Source organism: Tachyglossus aculeatus, chromosome X1 (genome assembly GCF_015852505.1).
Source record: "Tachyglossus aculeatus isolate mTacAcu1 chromosome X1, mTacAcu1.pri, whole genome shotgun sequence".
In the NCBI taxonomy this organism is placed as follows: domain Eukaryota; kingdom Metazoa; phylum Chordata; class Mammalia; order Monotremata; family Tachyglossidae; genus Tachyglossus; species Tachyglossus aculeatus.
In genome coordinates, this window is record NC_052101.1 from 86695168 (window position 1) to 86717232 (window position 22065).

The 22065-nt window shown below is 42.9% G+C and overlaps 1 protein-coding gene and 1 non-coding gene across 3 annotated transcripts in view; both read right to left on the reverse strand.

The window, feature by feature from the left end:
* The window catches only part of SMPD3 (sphingomyelin phosphodiesterase 3), a 170288-nt gene that overhangs the window by 89788 nt on the left and 58435 nt on the right, over window positions 1-22065 (reverse strand). The gene's annotated exons all lie outside the window — the stretch shown is intronic.
* On the reverse strand, window positions 5279-5416 carry LOC119920334. Its single transcript, XR_005448089.1, has one exon. It is a non-coding gene; the product is annotated as a small nucleolar RNA SNORA7 (small nucleolar RNA).

Genomic DNA, 22065 nt, shown 5'->3' on the forward strand with positions numbered 1-22065 from the left:
AGCCTTGGTCTGGACATCCCAGCTGCATGCATGAAGACGAAGTATAAACTCAGGACCTATCCCTCTCTGCCAATAGCAATGAAGGTGAATTAGGAGGGGGAGAGGTTTAATCCCCAAGTACATGGAGTATGCCCTGGGGTTCTCCTATAGGTGAGACTTGAAACTTTCCCCTAGGCCCCCAATTCCCATTTCCTACAGATGGAAGGGTCTATCTCGACACCAACCCCTTGGTCACATCCTTCCTCCAGGCTGGCCCTCCCTCCCGGTTTATTCCTGACAGACAACCTCTCTCCCCCTCTTCCAAGTCTCATTAAAATCACTTCTCCTGCAAGACGCCTTCCCTTACTAAGCCCTCATTTCCTCTTTTCCCACTCCCTTCTTTATCATCTATGCACTTGGCTCTGTACCCTTTAAGCCCTTGCTATTCACCCCACTCTCAGCCTCACAGCACTTATGTACATATCCCTAATTTATTTTAATGTCAGTCTCCTCCTCTAGAATGTAAGCTCCTTGTGGGCAGGGATCATGTTTACCAACTCTGTTTTATTGTACTCTCTCAAGCACTTAGTACAAAGTGCTCAATAAATGCCACTGATTGATTGATTAGAAAGTCAGATCATGCTACATTATCTTTCTTCAGTTCAAGGACGAAGCATAAATAGGCTCAAGACACACCTTCTTCAAGCTTCAAAAGCTTTACTCTAAAAGCAGCAGTTTCTGAGGTAGGGTTGGTTAAGCTTAGGCAGTAAGAAACATCTCACTTTTCTCTCTGCACTTCAGTGCAGTGGAACATTTGGTCAAGGTCCTTTCCCTTACCCAAGCTTTAGTTTGGTCATTTGTAAAGCCAGGATGACAAAAGTGGCTCCCCTCCTAGGTTGGGAAAGATCAATGATTAAATGATCACGATTGTGAGGCAATTTACAAGTATTCATAATCTGCTCCAGCCACCCTCATTCTTCAGTGTCAGCGGCTTGGTTATTAAAGAGATGTTATGGCAGAGAGAGGGAAGTGACTTGCAGCTGGTTCAGTTCACCAGAGTTTTGGTCAAAGGTAGAATTGAAGAGTTGGGGCAAGGATCAAGAGCAAAGGGGCACCCTCTCTGAGCTCAATAAATACGACAATGAATGAATGAATGTTTGTTTCTGGGCAGGGCTAGTTGCTAGTTCTTAGAAAAGTAGCTATAGACATTTCTGCATGAAGATAACATTGGAAAATAAGCAAGAAATGTGGGGAATTTGGTTTGGGGTTTCCTGTCCTTCTGTCAGGAAGAGGAGGCTAGTTTAAGCCTGTTTTGACAAGAGCGTCGGCTGACTCCACTCAGACATTTTAGAAAAACAAAATCCTTCATAATTAGTCCTTAAATCCTCCCCTCCAAATGTGGAACAAACCCTAATCATTTTACTGAGAGAAAGCAGAGAGAGGGTGTGAAGAGTTACCCTCCTCTGCTCTGAAATGGCTCAGGCAGATGATTCCTTTTGCCAGATCCTAAGGGATGCCAGATGCTATACTCAACATTCTGAAAAAAGGGCAGCTCAAAAGGTTTTTAATAATTAAAAAGAAAGCTGCAAAGACAAGTTTGAAGAAACGGTTGAGGGACAGCTGTGCAGTTGTGCTTCGTGCAGCTGTTTCAAGCAGGTCTTCTAACCAGGGGCAAGGTCATGACACTCTCCTAAGGTAGCTGGAAATCAAAATCTCTCCTCCTCCTTCTCCTCTGAGGTTGCCACCTCTTCCTCGGGACTATGATTTCCATTTTCTGGCCACAATAGTGCCTACTATACAGTTAATGACAGTACTGTACTAAGCTCTTGGGAATGTACAATACAGAGTTGGTAGACATGTTCCCTGCCCACAACAAGCTTAGAGTCTAGAGGGGGAGACAGACATTAATATAAATAATTTATAAAGTCTACATAAACTCAGTTCTGGTCTAACACGTGTTTTCATTATATGATGTGGCTGTCACAAGATGGAGGAATTCTCTCCACAACACAAGAGTGTTCTGGTATAACACAATCCACAAGTTGGAGCACGAAGATTCGGTGTAGGAAGAAACTGTTGTGTGCACACACATAGTGTTGGTCAAGGAGTGAAGCTGCTATGCTGCTCAGTCCCTGCCTCAGAACTTACAGTACTATATAGTATTTTGTGTTTGTTTATGTTTCTGAAACTTTACAGTATTTAATAGAGTAAAACAGCAATGAATGGCAAGGAAGGAAAGTGTCCTGCTAGTGGTGGATGTAATAATATAGAGAGGCAGTGTGGTCTAGTGGAAAGTACACGGGCCTTGGAGCCAGAGGGCCTGGGTTTTAGATCCACCACTTGCCTGCCGTGTGACCTTGGGCAAGTCCCTAAACTCCTCTGTGCTTTGGCTTCCTCATGTGTAAACTGGGGATTCAAAACCTGTTCTCCCTCCCTCTGTGAGTCTTGTATGGGACAAGGACTGTGTCCCACCTGATTATTTACTATTTCTCCCAATGCTTAGTACAGCACTTGCACATAATAAGCACTTAACAAATGCCATAATAATAATGATGATGATGATCAGGAATTTGTATAGTAAAATGACAGCCATGGAGGTATCTTTGAATCATCTAGCCTCTAACACATGAATTCCAAATCAACAGTTACTATAACTTGATTTTCCCATAGCATGAGGTTTTTCAAGAATACAGCCACCACAGTATAGGAGAACTCAGTGTGCCATATTAATCTGCCCCCTTTTGAAGTCCCAGTCAATGGGAGTGCTCCTGAGGTTTGATGTTATGCATAGAGCCTGGGTGATGGCAGCAATCAGGACAGTCAACTCTCAAGAAATCTCCCATCCCTTACTAAGCCACAGAGTGAATTGCCATTTCACCCATCTATCCTCTTCCTACATCTTTCTTCCTTCCTTAATAATAACAGTAATAATGATGGTATTTGTTAAGTGTTTACTATGTGCCCAGCTCTGTTCTAAGCACTGGGATAGATACAAAGTAAACAGGTTGTTCCATGTGGGGCTCACAGTCTTAATTCCCATTTTACAGATCAGGCAACTGAGGTACAGGGAAATGAAGTGACTTGCCCAAAGTCACACAGCTGACAAGTGGCAGAGCCAGGATTAGAACCCATGACTTCTGACTGCCAAACCCATGCTCTTTCCAGAGTCAACTAGTGTTGCCAGGTGGATAGAGCACAGGCCTGGAAGTCAGAAGGACCTAGGTTCTAATCCTAGCTCTGCCACTTGTCTGCTGTGTGACCTTGGGCAAGTCATTTCACTTCTCTGAGCCTCAGTTAACTCATCTGTAAAATGGGGATTAAGACTGTGAGCTCCATGTGAGACAGGGACTGTTTCCAATCCGATTCCCTTGTATCTACCCCAGTGCTTAGTAGCCTGGCACATGATAAGTGGTGACTTCCTGCATTTCATATTCCTTCCCTTCTATCCACCTAAAGGATTCTTGGGTTCTATTGGTGATAATAATAATAATAATAATGGTATTTGTTAAGTACTTACTGTATGCCAGACAGTGTACTAAGTGCTGGGTGAATACAAGGTAATCAGATTGGACACAGTCCCTGTCCAATCAGGGAAGCAGAATGGCTTAGTTGAAAGAGTCCGGGCCTGGGAGTCAGAGGACCTGGGATCTAATCCCGCCTCTACCACTTGTCTGCTATGTGACCTTGGGCAAGTTACTTAACTTCTCTGGATCTGAATTTCCTCAACTGTAAAATGGGGTTACAATACCTGTTCTCCTTTGTACTTAGACTGTGACATGTGGGACAAAGACTGTGTCTGACCTGATTAACTTAGACCGGTGCTTGAGACATAGTAAGTGTTTAACAAATACCATTATTATTGTTATAATTATCATTATCAATCAATGGTATTTATTCATAGAGCACTTGTGTGCAGAGCACTGTACTAAGCTCTTGGGAGAATACAAAAGAGTCAGTAGACAAGATACTTGTCTGAGGAATTTACAATCTCACTGGGGAGACAGACACTAAAATAATTTACAGATAGGACAAAGAAGGGAAAGTAAATAGAAAGTAATGGAGTATGTACAAGAGTGTTAAGGACAGGATAAAGATGGGATAAAAGTGATAAAGAAGAGGGATTCTGGAAACGGTGACATTTGGATTTCACAGACTCCATAGGGAGTTGCCTCTGCCAAATCAGGGATTTCAGATTGTCTGGAGGGGACGTATATCCCAGTTGCAAGTCGGCAGTATATTCTCTCGGTTTTGACAGGAGATTAGCTGTATGAGAGTGATTTCTCTCCATCAGGACTCTTCTCTTTCTATTTCATTTAAAGCAAGTTTACTTGATTGATAAATTCCCACGCTTTAAGCCAGAGTAGCTCAAGGCAATTCTTTGCTTTCCTCCTTTTTACAAACTCTTCTCAGAAGTTGCTTGGGAGTGGTCAACCTAAAACATGGTGATCCTAGATTTGGAAGAGTGGGAAAGAGGGCTTAAGTGCCAAGAAGCAGAACAATCACCTCATGAAAATTAAGAGGGTGTGAGAGCAAGTTAAAAATAGAGCTCCTGAGGAAGAAAAAGGCTGAACCCAAGAGAGAGTTCAGAGTCATCTGATCTACATTTATTGAATTCCCTCATGAACTCAGCCCTGATGTCCCTGCAGAAGAGCACCTGCTTGTTTTCCTCTTAATCAAAGACAGGCAGTAGGAAAAGAAAATTTGGAAGCCATTAGTCCTTGCTGAGTAATAATAATAATTATGGTATTTGTTAAGCACTTAATCTGTGGCAGGCACTGTACTAAGCACTGGGGTAAATGCAAGCTAATCAGGTTGGACCCTGTCCATGTCCCCAGGTGAGGCTCACAATCTGAATCTCCATTTCACAGATGAGGTAACTGAAGCACAGAGAAGTGAAGTGATTTGCCCAAGGTCACACAGCAGACAAGTGACTGAGCTGGGATTAGAACCCATGACGTTCTGACTCCCAGGAACATGCTCTATCCACTACACCGTGCTGCTTCTCTACTGTTACTCAATTCTCTGGAGTAGGATTGTACTCATTAGGAAAGTAGGGATTACTATATATATTTGTCTTGTTTTATGCTGTCGAGTCGTTTCTGACCCACAGCAACACCACGGACACATCTCTCCCAGAACACCTTCCTCTCCATCTCCAATTGTTCTGGTAGTGTATCTATAGAGTTTTCTTGGTAAAAATAAGGAAGTGGTTTACCGTTGCCACCTTCCGTGCAGTAAACTCGAGTCTCCGCCCTTGACTCTCTCCCATGCCGCTGCTGCCCAGCATGGGTGAGTTTTGACTTGTAGCAGATTGCCTTCCACTCACTAGCCACTGCCCAAGCTAGGAATGGAATGGGTATGCCTTTGCTTGACTCTCTCTCCTGTAGCTGAGACTGGTAGAGTACTGGAAACTCTCCAGGTGCGACCCTGAGAGGGGATCACTACATTTACTTCACCCAAATACTGGAGATGGTTTTGAGACCCATCAGAAAGGAAGATAGGCTAATTACTAGCTATTTTGATTCAAAGAGTTTACATAAAAGTTAGAGAAGCAGGAAAGAGCATGGGCCTAGGAATCAGGGGACCTGGGTTCTAATCCCATTGGCCACTTGCCAGCTGGTTGACCTTGAACAAGTCTCTTAACTTCTCTGGGCTTCAGTTTCCTCATCTGTATGATGGGAATGAAATTCCTGATCTCCCTCACCCACTTAGACTGTGAGGCCTGTGTGGGACAGAAACTGTGTCTGACCTGATTGCCTAATATGTATCCCAGTACTTACTACAGTGCTCGGTACAAAGAAAGCACTTAACACATACCATTATCATCAAAGGCATTGGGGGCCTCAGAGCACTCTTGGCAGAAGGACTAAGAAATGTGCTGGAACCAGATCTAGATTTTGCCTCCCTTTGAGGGGAGAGGAGATCCCCAGGAAACAAATCTGCTGTATTTTAGCAATGTTCAATAGATGGATCCTCCTGAGTTTTATCTTTCTGCTTTATCTTTGATTCACCCAGGGTACCATAGCATTCTGAGTAATTAATTACAATTGCAAAGTCCCTTCATTCTAAGGCCTCCAATGGTACTTCAGTGCCCCTGGCTGGACAAGAGGAGGCAGAAATCATGTTGCAGCCTCAGGAATATACTGAATGTTTGAAGGATTCTTTGCAACCCTTATTCCCTATGCCATTTCTTTGCACTAAGCCCTACAAGTCTTTGGAAGGAATTTAAAGTCCTCTCATTGAGGGAAATAACAAATGAAATGAGAGGGTCTAAGGAGCACTAAGCTATGTTTCAAACTGCCCTTGGATACAGCTGCATTACTTGGGAACGTGTCTACTAACTATCTTGTATTGAACTCTCCCAAGTGCTTAGGACACTGTTCTGCGCACAGTAAGCTCTCAATCAATATCCTTGATTGATTGATTACTTTGGGCAGGCTCCTTCCTGGAGGTCTAGATAGATCAGTTGATGACCATGATAGTTCCACTAAAGTTTTGAAATGATTGTGAGGATGATAAAGCACAGACTTTGTTCACAGCCTTCAGTTAGAGCAGGCTTTGCAAGTAACAGGTGTTTCTGATTTTTCCCTTGATTTCTATTCTTGGGCTCAATTAGAATTTTGTTGATATCACTCAGTCAATGATATTGATTGCTCACTGTGTGCAGAGTACTGTTCTAAGCATGGGAGAATACAGTATAACAGAGCTGGTAGACAGTTCCCTGACTGCAAGGAGCTCTTCATGCTATGGTATTCAATGGCAATGTTGTGGGAACTTCACCCCAACTTGAACTGTGGGATAAAAGGAAAACTTTGGTCTGTTTTTGCTTCAGCTGGAGTTAATGGCTCAGAAGGAGCAAAGAAAGGGGAGAGGGTATTGTTTTTTTCTTTTCCTCAGCTCCTGCTTATCATGAAAACACTGAAGTGAAAACAAAAAAAGTAAAAGTCTATAGCAGCAATCTTTTCATTACAATTTTCTCTTTCCAGCACTCAAAGCTGTCTGGTTAAATAGGCTTTTGAGCAGCTTTAGAAACAGCAGGGGGAAGTTTCCTGGCATCTGTACTAGGAGGCCTCCAGAGGGAGGAAAGCGAAATTTCCAAAAAGGCCTATTCTGCACTAGATGGTCTACACTTGAGTCTTCCGAAGCAAACATAATAGCAAAACATCAAAATATGCTATTAAGCCCCCCCTTACCCCTTAACTACCAGCAAAGATGCTAATCTAAAAGGGGAAACAAGCTGTATAATTTAATGGTTGCAAGGAATTTTTTGACTGTTAATGCCTAAACAAAGGAAGCTGTTTGTTAGACAATGAAATTAAAGCAAGAAACATTACCTCAAAATATAAAGCAAATGAATTTTGGAACAGTCTTGTGCTAAAACATAAATCTGTACAAGGAACCCCACATTTATGGATTCAGCTCTAACAGAAGTGTCTGTGTGCATATGACTGTGTAGGTGGTTAAGGTAATTTATGCTTTGAAATGAGACATCCCTTGTAATTTGCAATGGCTGAGAGGTGTGCTTTTGAACAGTACCACGCATCAGCAATCCATCAATCCTATCTAAATTGGCAGCAGTTTCTAATCAACCGACATGCCAACTAGTTGCTTATTATTGCTTTCAGAAACAGATGGCAGCTTTGAAAAAATTGCAGGATTTCTAAAAAATGTGCCAAAGCCCTTGCTTAGAAAACCCAATTCTTCAGAAATGGTTCAGTGCCAGGAGTCTTGCTGTCTGCAATGCAAGTCGTAAAAGAAGCCAACACAGGATTCACTGTAATTTAGATTTTCAGTTAGAGATAAAGAAAGTATAAGAAGATGTAAAGCTGAAAGAAACCTATATTTCTTGTTCTTCTCTAGAAAGAGAGAATGTGAGGCTTGGAGTCCTATGGAAATTGCAACTTGACTAGTTACCTTCTACCTTTTTACATTCCCTATGCTGTTACTCCAAGATCATTTTTCTCTTCGCTTTATGTCCTAAAATGTTCAGTGGTGTTGCTGTACCTTCATGAAGCTGTCTCATTTCACCCTAAAGTTGGTTTCACTTTACTACCATCCTATTTCCTGTTCATGTTCTATCACAACATTCCTTGGGATCCCTGTTGGGTTAATAATAATATTAATAATAATAACTGTGGTATTTGTTAAGCACTTACTGTGTACCAAGCACTGGGGTAGATACAAGATTATCAGGTCCCACATGGGACTCACAGTCTAAGTAGGAGGGAGAATAGGTATTGAATCCTCATTTTGCAGATGAAGGAACTGAGGCACAGAGAAGTTAAGTGCTTGCCCAAAGTCACACAGCAGACCAGTGGCAGAGTCCGTGCTCTTTCCACCAGGTCACGTCGCTTCTCTGTGGCCTAGTGGGTTCAAAGGCAAAACTGATGAAGCAAGGTTGCTTATTATGCTTCTGGTCAAACATGCTTATTTCTCCATATCATCCCACAAATGCAAACTCTTATGCATTGTTATGGAAATTGATGTTTCTAGCTACCATTAATATTAGAGATCATGAAGGATCATAAACTACATATCTATATCTCCTCCCCTGTTCTCTCTCCCTCCCTCCAGGTTTGCACCTCCTCCTGCCTTCAGGACATCTCTACTTGTATGTCCTCCTGCCACCTAAAACTCAACCTGTCCAAGACAGAGCTCCTTATCTTCCCCCGACAAACACTGTCCTCTCCCTGACTTTCCCATCACTGAGGACAGCACTACCATCCTTCCCATCTCACAAGCCCACAACCTTGATGTCATCCTTGACTCTGCTCTCTTATTCACCCCACAATCATATAAATACAATTGACTGATTGATATCCAATCCATCACCAAAGCCTGCCTGTCTCCCCTTCACAATGTTGTCAAGATCCGCCCTTTCCTCTCCATCCAAACTGCTACCATGTTAGTACAATCACTCATCCTATCCTGACTGGATTACTGCATCAGCCTCCTTTCTGATCTCCCAACCTCCTGTCTCCCCCCATTTCAGTCCATCTTCACTCTGCTGCCCGGATTATCTTTCTACAAAAATGTTCTGGGCATGTCACCCCCCTCCTCAAAAATCTCCAGTGGTTGCCTATCAACCTCTGTATCAAGCAAAAACTCTTCACTATTGGCTTCAAAGCTCTCCATCACCTTGCCCTCTGTCGACCCCTGGCCCACGTCCTACCTCTGGCCTGGAATGCCCTCGCTCCTCAAATCTGTCAAACAATCACACTTCCCCTCTTCAAAGCCCTACTGAAGGCTCACCTCCTCCAAGAGGCCTTCCCAGACTAAGCCTCCCTTTTCCTCAGCTCCAACCCCCGTGTCGCCCCGACTTGCTCCCTTTGCTCTACCCCCAACAGCACTTATGTATATATGTACATGTCTATAATTCTGTTTATTCATATTAATTCCTGATTACTTGTTTTGATGTGTGTATATACATGTATATATAATTCTATTTATACTGATGCCTGTTTACTTGTTTTGATGTCTGTCTCCCCCCTTCTAGACTGTAAGCCCGGTGTGGGCAGGGATTATTTATTGCTGAATTGTACTTTATTCAGCTCTTTATTGCTGAATTGTACTTTCCAAGTGCTTAATGCAGTGCTCTGCATACAGTAAGTGCTCAATAAATACAACTGAATGAATGACTACATGCATGCAGCAATCCAACTCTGAAACTCATTCAAGGTCAGCAGCTTCTTCAACCGAATGCCACCAATGGGTGTAGGAATATTTATCAACATCAGCATCTAGCTGTAAGCGCCCTATAGACTGTAAGCTCACTGTGGGCAGGGAATGTGTCTATCAACTCAGTTGTATTTTATTCTCCCAAGTGCTTAGTACAGTGCTCTGCACACAGTAAGCACTCAATAAATACCAGTGGATGGATTGATTGATTGATTGATTGATCAGCAGCAACAACAGCAGCATTTATTGGGGGACTAATCAGGGAATATCTCCAAGAGCAGGTGTCTATTTAATAATATATTAGTAATAATAGTAATATATTTATAATTGTATATATGTATATAATTATGGTATTTGTTAAGCACTTACTATGTGCCAGGCACTGTTCTAAGCAATGGGGTAGATACAACATATTCAGGTTGAACACAGTCCCTGTCCCACACAGGGCTCACAGTCTTCATCCCCATTTTTTTACAGAGGAGGGAATTGAGGCACAGAGAAGTTAAGTGACTTGCCCAAGGTCTTTAGGCATGCCCTGAAGGAGGAGAGGTGTGAATTGGTAAAACTGATGGGCAGGGCATTAGCAATGTGTCAAAAATGGGAGAGTTGTTTGTGAAGTGTAGGTTTACTTGGTAGAAGGAGCAAAGAACGTGAGCTGAGGTGTAGTGGGAGAAGAAAGTGGCCAGATAAGAGGGAATCAGCAGATGGAGACATTTCATGCTGATGGTTGGGAATTTTTGTGTTCTGTAAGAAGAAATAGGTCACCATTGGAAGTGTTTATGTATATAGTTTCCCTTTGTATTCAAAGATGTTGCCACTGGCAGTAAAGTTCATCTATAAATGTGAATGTGCTGAAAGAGGATACTAAGGGATAATGACAATCCCAGTCCCACAATGCACATACAACGAGTTCCCCTTGTTGTGCTGCCATATTTGCTGTTTGTAGTGGCCTGGCACTATTTCCATTTTTGTCTTGGTTTAATGATCTTCTCGATGCTTCTGCTTGGAAAGAGCTGCTCCTTTTAGGATTGCAATGTTACAAGTTGCTCTGTGTTTCCCAGTTGTAGTTCAGCTTTCTTATTTGAGGCTGGGTTTCCTACACCTTTAAGAACCTTCCTCTGTCCCCTTGGCTTTTGGTAACTTCAGTTCAACTCACCATACAGAAGTGGTTTGGATATTCTCTAGGCTATAAACTAGTCACGGGCAGGGAACGTGTCTGCTCACTCTGTTGTATTGTACTCTCCCAAGCGCTTAGTACAGTGCTCTGGGCATGGTAAATGCTCAATAAATACCATTGATTGATTGATCCTCACATTCTCTATCAAAGTTGTCCTGAGGTAAGTTTAGTGTCAATTAATCAATCAATCAATCATTTTTATTGAGTGCTTACTGTGGGCAGAACACTGTACAAAGCACTTGGGAGAGTACAATGCAGCAGAGTCAGTAGAACCCTTCCCTGCCCACACTGATTTTACAGATTAGAAGGGGAGAGAGACATTAATATAAATAATTTATAGTTTTGTACATAAGTGCTGTACAGTGTTAATGATATGCTTTGATCTGTGTTTCAGAAAGAGATAAGATTGAAGAGGAGTGACCTTAGAGATAAGGAGATGCAAAGATTAGGAGTTTGGTTTTATCTATACTGAGTTTAAAGGTGCTGATGGGTCATCCAGATTGAGATGATTCAAAGGAAGAAATAAATCCGAGACCTGGGCCTATGTGGTTGCAATCAAAGACTGTGGCCTGGAGAGGGGAGGAAAATCAGGACTGACCCCTCTAAGTACCGCTTTAGCTACTTATTTTTTGCCCTTGATTTTCAACTCATGTATTTTTCAAAGCTCTTGTTATCTGTAATTAATTCTTGTTTTCTATGTCTCTGTCTTCTCCCAACTAGTTGGGGAGTCAGTCACTTGTGGGACAGGGACTGTCAAATTTTTTAATATTGAATTCTCCCCAGTATTTTGCACAAAGTAAGCACTCAATACCATAGCTAACTAACTAATGAGAGGGAATGAATAAAAGGAGAAAAATGAGAGAGGGAAAAGATCCAGATGGAAGGCAGATTACACTGGATGGAATGAACCTATGCCATACTTTCCAAAGCCTGCTCTATTCAAACATCATCTAGGCCCGATGGACAAAATATGATATCCACTCTCTTACTTGAGTTTATCATAATAAAAAATTGGTTTACCTCATACGTTACCTCAAGGTCTTAAAATTATAAAATGCAGTACACAATGACATTACTGATGGAGTTTCCCATTAGAGATGACAACTGAGTCTCAGTCCTAAAATTTCAGGATTGAGAACCTGGGTGGAGGAATTAATTCTAGTTCTAATGTTTTACACCAGCTCCACTTTTACACTCTCATCCCTGCCAGTCGTGGTTCCAGGGGAACACAGAGTCCACTGAGCAAGTTGACGGGCAGATGACACATCCCTCACCAAGTGCATGTGCGGTCTTTGCCCACGCTGGCCAGTTACAGGTGGAACTGAGACTAGAACCAGATTGCTGGGCCAAGGACTCAAGACCACATCATAAAGCAGTGGTCAAGTTCAAAACTATGTCCCATGAAATACATGAAACTGTATTAAACTGGGTTCTTTAAAAAAGAAATCCTAAAAAAAAGAGCAACAAAATATTTAAACCATAATTAAAACCTCTCTGCAATCAACCAAGAAGGTTTTGGTCACTGGGCAATCAACTCAAAGGTTTTGGGCCACTCGGCAATCAGTTAAAAAGCATTTTGGAGGCTCAGCAGGCAAAAGTTAGTTTTGTTTTTTTTTAAGCAAACACTGAGGGGTTTGTAATCAGCGTTCTTTTGGAATCAGCATTTTAGCAGGCCATGTTATAGCCGGGGTCTGAGCATAGTACCCAATGTACTCATATTTCTCAACAGACACAGCTAATGATGATCTGGCCATTTAGAGCTACAAAGCTCTGTCTTCTAAATTGTTCCCACATGTTCTGGGAAAGTAACCCAAGTCAATTCTTTGGCACCAGTGTTAGATTTTTAATAGAATTATTTAGGATTATGTAGCTTTCCAATATGTGCTAGCCCTACCACAGCCGAAGCCAGGACTCTAGGCTGGGGTCTAAAAGCGTGGGCCTTGTCAGATTTTAGGGCTGCATTTTTACACTACCAATAAATGGCAGAGTCTTTTGCAGCTTGTATTGTTAATTTAACGAATGTACTTTTCACTTATGCAGTTTAATGACACCTGGGAATAATGAAGATTTATTTGTGTTTCTCACTCTTCACACTGGGTTTAGGCTTTTTTTCCTTTTCTTTTGTTCCATGCCTGTATACTTTGATGGAGTGAGCCTGGTGACTAAGGTGACTAATATTATTTTATATTTTCATTTCTGACATTTGTTGGGTGCTTGTGGTTTGTTTAAAATATTTTCTAAAAATTCAAATGTTCTTTCTTTGCATCCAGTTAATACCGAGCAACTCAAGTCCACTTTTAAGTTAGCCTTGAAACACTTTCTCTCCTAGATTCCATAGGGTAACTTCCCCATAGTTGGTAAAAATAATGATTTTCAAATGTAGTTTTTTTCATGAAAGATCTCCACTTCGATTGCAGAAACTCATGTTATTTATGTCAAATGACTCAGATTTCTTCTAACCTAGGAGAACTTCAACAAAAAAATAACGCAAACACATTTCCGGAGACTGCCTTGATTTGTAATTGTACTTTGGCCCATCGTCTTATTCCTTCGGTCCCATCAATTTTAAGGGCTGTAAAACTTGTGCTGCTGCCTGCAAGTTTTCATCAAGTTAGTTTTTCTTTCAGAGGGAATTGGTCTCAAACATTTATTGGATTTCCGTGATGCTCTTACATGACAGCAGTTAAGTGCCTGCCATGCCTGGCTATAGGAGCACTTAGTACAGTGCTCTGCAGACAGTAAGTGCTCAATAAATATGATTGAATGAATAGGAGAGCAGCTACTCTCTGAATGTGCATGATAGCGATGCAACCTTTTATCCCTCATTATGTTATTGTAGCTTTGTTATATTCCAATTTAGGAGGCACATTACATCTTTTCAAAATGGCAAACAATCTCTCTTGGACATGATACTCTGCATTACCTACACACCTATTGCTTTATCATAAAGGCACAAAACAACATTAGATTAATCACATCCCCATTCAATTTAGAGCATCTCTTTATCTGGTACTGTGTCCTGCTGATCTTCCTTTGGAACATGACACAGTATCTAGGTCAGTGCTCTGCACACATAGGCAATGCGTTTTCTGAGACAAACCTATGGTTGGTAAAACCAGCCCAGTAATCCATTTCTGATGGTGGCAATAGGATGCTTGGGAGAATTGTGTGTTATCTGCCCTACTTGACATCCATCCTCATGTTTACAGATGGACCATCTAATATCCCTGTCTTCTCTACCGACATGTTTAGCTTTCCCTCTAGTAGCTCATCATAGACTTCTCAGCCTGAATTGAAGTAAACCCTCTTAAATATATTGATATTTCTGGCCCACACAATTTCCCGTTATAATGAATTCCCTATGCTTACTACCAGTTGCGTGAAGACATATTATTTTTTGTTTGAATCTTCAAAGAGGGTCCCTGCTTCCTAGTGGTGTGGGATTTGGCAAACAAAAATTCCATTTTCTCCCTGTCCACATCCTTCATCAATCAATAAATCAATTGTATTTATTGAGCATCTACCTGGAGAGTTTCCAGTACTCAACCAGTCTCGATTATGGGAGGGAGATTCAAGCAGAGGCATACCCATTCCATTCCTAGCTTGGACAGTGGCTAGCGAGTGGAAGGCAATCTGCTACGAGTTAAAACTCACCTGTGCTGGGCAGCAGCAGCATGGGAGAGAGTCGAGGGTGGAGACTCAAGTTTACTGCATGGAAGGAGGCAATGGTAAACCACTTCCATATTTCTACCAAGAAAACTCTATGGATACACTAGGAGAACAATTGCAGAAGGAGGTGGGGTGTTCTGGGAGAGATGTGTCCATGGCATCACAATGTGTTGGAGATGACTCGACAGCATAAGACAAGACAAGACTGGATGCAGATCACTGTACTAGATGCTTGGGAGACTACTACAGAATAGATTTCAATCAGCCTGAGCATTTCCACACAGCTGAACCTCAATCAAAACTGATGACCTACAATATATATATCAAGTGATTCCAAACATCACTTTTAAATTACTACTACTCTGGAGTCTACTCCAGAGCACTGCCACAATTTCAGCACTTGGAACAGTGCTTGGCCCATAGTAAATGCTTAACAAATACCATAATTAATTAATTATTTCACTCCATTTTGGCCACTAGTTGAATTCTTCAGTACCTCATTAATTCTTATTACCACCCAGGAGAATGAGCCTGATCTGGATGCTAAGCAAATCAATCCTCTGAGGGAAGTTCACCTAAGAATACTGAGGGTAGTAACCCTGGCTGGAAGCTGGGGGATAAATTACATTATATCTCAAGATCCCTTCCAGCTGTATAATAATAATAATAATAATGATGATGGCATTTGTTAAGCACTTACTATGTGCTAAGCACTGTTCTAAGCACTGGGGGAATACAAGGTAATCAGCTTGTCCCACGTGGGGCTCACAGTCTTAATCCCCATTTTACAGATGAGGGAACTGAGGCACAGAGAAGTGAAGTGAGTTGCCCAAGGTCACACAGCTGACAAGTGGTGGAGCCGGAATTAGAACCCATGACCTCTGACTCCCAAGCCCGCACTCTTTCCAGTGAACCATGCTGCTTCTCTATGACACTATGTTAAGCACACACCTGCCAAATAATGGTCCAAATCCTTTTTGGACACACAAGTGTCCTTTCCAACCCCCTTACAGCCTACTTGTATAATTCTGGCTTGGTAAATTGATGGCCCCTTTCTGGATTATTATTTTTATGGTATTTGTTAAGTGCTTATTATGCGTTAAGCATGTTCTAAATGCTGGAATACCTACAAGTTCATCAGGTTGGACATAGTCCCTGTCCCATATGGGGCTCATAGTCTCAGTAGGAGAGGGAACAGGTATTTCATCTCCATTTTACAGTTGAGGAAACAGGCACAGAGAAGTGACATGACTTGCCCAAGGTCAAACAGCAAGCAGCTGGCAGAGCTGGGTTTGGAACCCAAGTCCTCTGACTCTCAGGCCAATGGTGTTCCGGTAGGCCATGCTGCTTCTCATGGATATATGGTTGTTGTTCATGGAGGGACAGGGTCCATGCCCCCTAATTCTCACTTAGACTCTTTCCTATGCTTAGTACAATGCTCTGCATACAGTACACACTTAAAAAATTCTGTTACTACTAATAAATACTATTAGTACTCTGTGCTCATAGAAATCGCCACCTACAGTGAAATTCAAATTCAACTATGTGGTGGATGTGAAGCTGAAAAAGCCTTATGGGGAAGCAGCATGGCTTAGTGGAAAGAACCCGGGCTTGGAAGTCAGAGGTCGTGGGTTCTAATCTCGCCTCCTCCACTTGTCAGTTGTGTGACTTTGGGCAAGTCACTTCACTTCTCTGGGCCTCAGTTACCTCATCTGTAAAATGGGTGTTAAGACTGTGAGCCTTGCGTGGGGCAACCTGAGAACCATGTATCTACCCCAGCGCCTAGAACAGTGCTTGGCACATAGTAAGCGCTTAACAAATACCATCATCATCACCATCACAGTCCTGACCACGCTATACACACACAAATGCTGTCCTTTATTGGGCTGTTGGGTTTGTAATTTGCAGCTTTCTTTCCTGGAAGGCACTGAGGAAAAGACATCCATCATTACCTCAGATCAGACATGTTTCCCCTCTACATACTAACTGCATAGAATAATGGTAGAAAAACCATGTTGTCTGGTACAATCTGCATACACCCACTCAGAAAGTCTAGGAAAATGCTTCAGTTGAATATGTGTAGAATTCTTACAAGTGATGAGCTGACCATTCTACTGAGGAGATTCTAAGAGGGAATGGGCTGAAACTTAAACTGGAAAGATGTAAACTGAAGCAACAAGGAGAACTTCGCATCTGCAATCTTGGGATGGGTGACCAAAGAAGGTTGTGGAAATCCTCCTCTAGGATATCTTTAAGGATAGGCCAGTTTCCCAGCTGTCTGGAAAGGGTTCAGAACAGTCTTGATTAGCTGTGGAGCTGATTTCTGGGGGTCCTTACCAGGTTGGAGATTTTAAGTTTCTAAAAGTGTTCCTATAAATGTTATCATTCCACCCCGGCATTAGAGAATGCTCAAGTGGTTACTTAGGTAATAATAATGATGATGGTATTTGTTAAGCACTTACTATGTGCCAAATACTGTTCTAAGCACTGGGGTAGATAGAAGGTAATCAGGTTGTCTCAAGTGGGGCTCACGGTCTAAATCCCATTTTACAGATGAGGTAATTGAGGCACAGAGAAGTTAAGTGACTTGACCAAAGTCACACAGCTGATAAGCGGCAGAGCCGGGATTAGAACCCACGACCTCTGAGTCCCAAACCCCTGCTCTTTCCACTAAGCCATGATGCATCTCAGTAGTTACAAACTGGTACGATGATACCATTTTCCTTCAACCAGTGTTGAATTGATTGGATCGTTTAAATTATTTTTTTCCCAGGTGACTTGTAGGGACAATTGGGGGTTGATTGCAAAGTGGGGAAAGAGGCTTACATTTCTGTTAGTTTCCAAAACAACATGAATGTAGAAAATATTCCTATTTAAAGTTCTCTCAATAGACTCTACCTAGTTATTTCTCCTACTCAAAATTCTAAGTGGTAAATAAGGAAAATGCTATCTGAATTGACTATTGGTAATAGCTAGAAGGAACCACTGTGCAAGTATCACTCCACTGTCCCCCAAGCAGTTTTCCTCAGACTACTGTAATCACCTCTGGCATTTTATCTCTCAGTTCTGAATACAGCACTAACTGAACCCCCACAGATGCCCACCTACTTGTACTATGGCAATCATTTTAGCTCTGCCTTTTGTCCATATAATGGTAGTTACAAAGCCTTCCTTCAGAAGGGAAGAATCCTATAACTGATTTCAGAATGGGCACATTTCTACCATCATTTGGAAACTACAGTTCTGTTCAGTGACAAAATGGCCTATGACTCATATCTTGATTGGCTTTTCTTTACGTGATCTATAACAGTAGGCATTTGTAGCCTGTACAAAATGTATTTGGCGCCATCGGCAGACCTGTGTTCTGGCAGCTTCTTATCTACTTTTGCTGTCCTGAGAAGTTTATCATGATTCCCAAGGCTATTCCATAATGGTATCAAAGTCTATGTGACAAACTGAAAGAGACATCTGTCCTATTCCTACATCCAGTGTCTTGAGTATTATTATTCTGTGAAGGGCTTACAACGTACAAGGTATTAAGTACTGGAGGTATTACATGAAAATCAAATTAAGACATGGTCCCTGACTCATAAGATAAATGATAGATGACCGACAATATAATAGAAGTATATAATGTAAATACAATGAAAGCAAGTTGAAAGTAAGTAACAAACATTGACAGTAAAAGATATGGCCCCTAAACAATACTTGGAGAGGGTAATTTTCAGGTACCTCACCACTCCAGGCAAACAGTAGTTCTTGGCCACAGATAATAATAATAATTGTGGTATTTAAGCGCTTCCTATGTGCCAGGCACTGTACTAAGCACTGGGGTGTATATAAGCAAATCGGGTTGGACACAGTCCCTGCCCCGTATGTGGCTCACAGTCTCAATCCCTATTTTACAGGTGAGGTAACCGAGGCATAGAGTAGTCACTTGACTTGCCCAAGGCCACACAGAAGTCAAGTGGTGGAGTCACGATTAGAACCCACAACCTTCTGACTCCCAGGCCTGTGCTCTGCTATGCCATGCTGCTTCCCCAAAACTGCCACAAGTTTCTCAGTGTTCAAAATGTTAGGAAGGCAGATTTAGCTCTTATGCTCAGGAGAAGGGGAGAGGTTAATTTGGGCACTGGCCTGCTACCATGGAATCTCCAAGCCCCAAGATGAATAATAATGATGATGATAATAATAAAAATAATAATATTAATAATGATAATAATGCATGGCATTTGTTAAGCGCTTACTTTGTACCAAGCGCTGAGAAAGAGATTGGATACATTCCCTACACCATATGGGCCTCCCAGGGAGACCCTTCCTTTAGGAGTGATTCCTAAAGTAAGGAGGGTAGAAGAGACATTTTAAAGACACAGTGAAGGCAAGTTCAGATGATGTGGCACAGCCACAGGCAGCTAGGACATTTTGCCTGCAGCAGACAGCCTGGCATGCAGCAATTAGGAATAGAGTGGCTCTCCGAAAGCAAAAGTTTCAATACAATCATAATAGCTAGAGGGAGAATAGAAAATGGCAACAGAAACTACAGGCAGTAAATATAACAGCACGGCACGGGACAATCTTTAGCTGCACACTGGGTGGAAGGGATTGTTGGCTACACACTGGTCTTTTAAACCACACTCACATGTGTAGTTAAATATCCCTATTAATAGCACTGTCTTTGAATCCAAAAGGCCAGATTTTTTATATATAGTATATATATAGTTGTGTGTGTGTATATATATGTGTGTGCATATATATATGTGTGTGTGTATATATATATATAGTGTGTGTGTGTGTGTGTGTATATATATGGGAAGCAGCATGGCTCAGTGGAAAGAGCCCGGGCTTTGGAGTCAGAGGTCATGGGTTCAAATCCCAGCTCTGCCAACTATCAACTGTGTGACTTTGGGCAAGTCACTTAACTTCTCTGGGCCTCAGTTACCTCATCTGTAAAATGGGGATTAAGACTGTGAGCCCTCCGTGGGACAACCTGATCACCTTGTAACCTCCCCAGAGCTTAGAACAGTGCTTTGCACATAGTAAGCACTTAATAAATGCCATTATTATTATTATTATTATTATTCTCTAGGCCTCAGTTACTTCATCTGTAAAATGGGGATTAAGACTGTGAGCCCCCCATGGGACAACCTGATCACCCTGTAACCTCCCCAGCGCTTAGAACAGTGTTTTGCACATAATAAGCACTTAACAAATACCATCATTATCTCAGTTTTTCATTCTGTCGCTGAAGCTCTGTGGAAGTTTCCTATAATATCTAATGGTATTTTTCATCAGTCTGATCAAATGAACTAGTCCTACAAAACTAGCCAAGGATTATACATCATTTTAATGGAGACAAGCATGTTTTATCAGTGTGAAAGAATTAGGTTTTTTTGGTGTTTGTGTCGTGAAGTGATTTTATCAACAAGGGTATGATTTTTTATATTCAATATATGCCCCATTCTTGGAGGGGGAGTGGACAAAGAAGTCCTATTCCTGACTGCTCCTTCTCCTAAATTCTACCTCACCACCACACCCCACTGAATCTCTGTCCTCTTATAACTTGTCCTGTAGCCTGGCATCCTGAAATTACACCTGACCATTTCTGGTCCAACCTGATCTCCAACCCACAGGAAGGCTTTGTATAATATGTATATTTTTAAAAAAAGATCTGGCTGATTATTTCAAGTAGAATTTAAATGGATTCTGGCTCCTCTCCTCAGAGCGCCCCCATGGACGCGCCCTGCTTCCACCCCCCCCCATTTCAGCGACCTTCCTTAAAGTGCCCCCCATCCCCCGCCTTCCCAGTCCGGTCCTGACTGACTCTCCCCCCCCACACCCCACCCCGGGAAAAAGGCCCTTGTTATCACCAAGTTATATTAATGACAACCTCATTTGCACCTACTCAGCCCTCCCATGCTAGTTGGCTGTTCACTCCTCTCCCCAGGTGTCTCTGCTCCCTGACCCCCTTAACAGGTCCACCCTACTCCGGTACATAATAGTTTGTACCTGCTCTTTGTGACATCATTATCTGCCAATTTTATTATTGCCATAGCATGTTAATTGTTTAATTACCCCTGTGATGCCATCGCCTACTTATATCATTGCTGTTTTATCACTTCTGTATCTCAATTGTTAACCTCCCGCTGTACTGTCACTCGCCCTGCTGACCTCACCATGAACTTTCAATTCCCTTGCTCCCAACTGCTATTCCCATTACTCACCTTCCCCTTCCCCTCTCCCACCCAGCTTTTTCCCTCCCTCACCCCCTACCAAGGATCCCTCTGTACCAGCGCCAGTCCTCCGCTCCTCCCTCCCAGGCCCCGCCCTCCCCTTCTCCCCGCCCCTACCCCATCCCAGTTCTCCTTTCCCATCGCCACCCCTCTTCCCACTCTCCCTGCCTAGGCCCCCGCCAACTCATCCCAATCCAAACCCTCCCCACCCCTCGCACCCTTCCCCCTCCCTCCCCTTCCTCAACAGCTACTGCCAAGTGTGGCCTCTGGAACCCCCACTCCGTTTTAAGTAAGATCCCTTTCATCCTGGACCTATTCCTTTCCAGCTCTCTACTCCTCCTCGCCTTAACTGAAACACGGCTGTCTCCAGACGACACGGTCTCTTCTGCTGCTCTCTCCAGTGGAGGCCTCTTCTTCTCCCACTCCCCCAGACTCACCGGAAAAGGAGGAGGTGTCATCATCTACCCCCCCCGGCCCCACCTCCAACTTCTTTAACGATTTTGACCCCTTCCTCACCTTCCTTCTCTCCTTTTCCATGCCCACTCTGATCCTCAGAGACTTCAACATCCACATGGATATCCCTGATGACTCCTGTGCCGCCCGCCTTCTATCTCTCCTCGACGCTGCCAATCTCTTGCTCCACCCCACCTCACCCACTCACCAACTTGGTCATACCCTTGACCTCATCATCTCCTATCGCTGCACTGTGTTCACCCTCACCAACTCTGAAATCCCTCTCTCTGATCATAATCTTCTCACCTGCTTCCTCACTCACACTCCTTTCCCCTGTAAATCCATATTACTCCCTCACAGAGATCTCTGCTCTCTTGACCCCATCCATCTTTCTGAGTGCCTCACACCCCACCTTGCCTCCCTCTCCTCTCTACCCAGTCTTGATGATCAGATTACTGCTCTCAACTCTACCCTTTCTACTCAGCTAGACTCACTCGCTCCCCTTTCCCTTCGCCGCTCTCGCACCACTAACCCACAGCCCTGGATCACTGCCACTGTCCGCCTCCTTCGCTCTTATGCTCGAGCTGCCCAACGCTGCTGGCGAAAGTCTAAACACCATGCCAACCTCGTTCACTTCAAGTTTATCCTTTCCTGCCTTAACTCAGCCCTCTCCTCTGCCAGACAAAACTATTTCTCCTCCCTTATTGATCCATGCCTATCATCCCCGCCAGCTCTTCCGTACATTCAACTCCCTTCTCAGGCCCCCGGTTCCTCCCCCTCCTCCTTCCCTCACCTCCAACGATCTGGCCTCCTACTTCATTAACAAAATTAAATCCATCAGGTCTGACCTCCCCAAAGTCACTCCCCCACCCCTTCTCC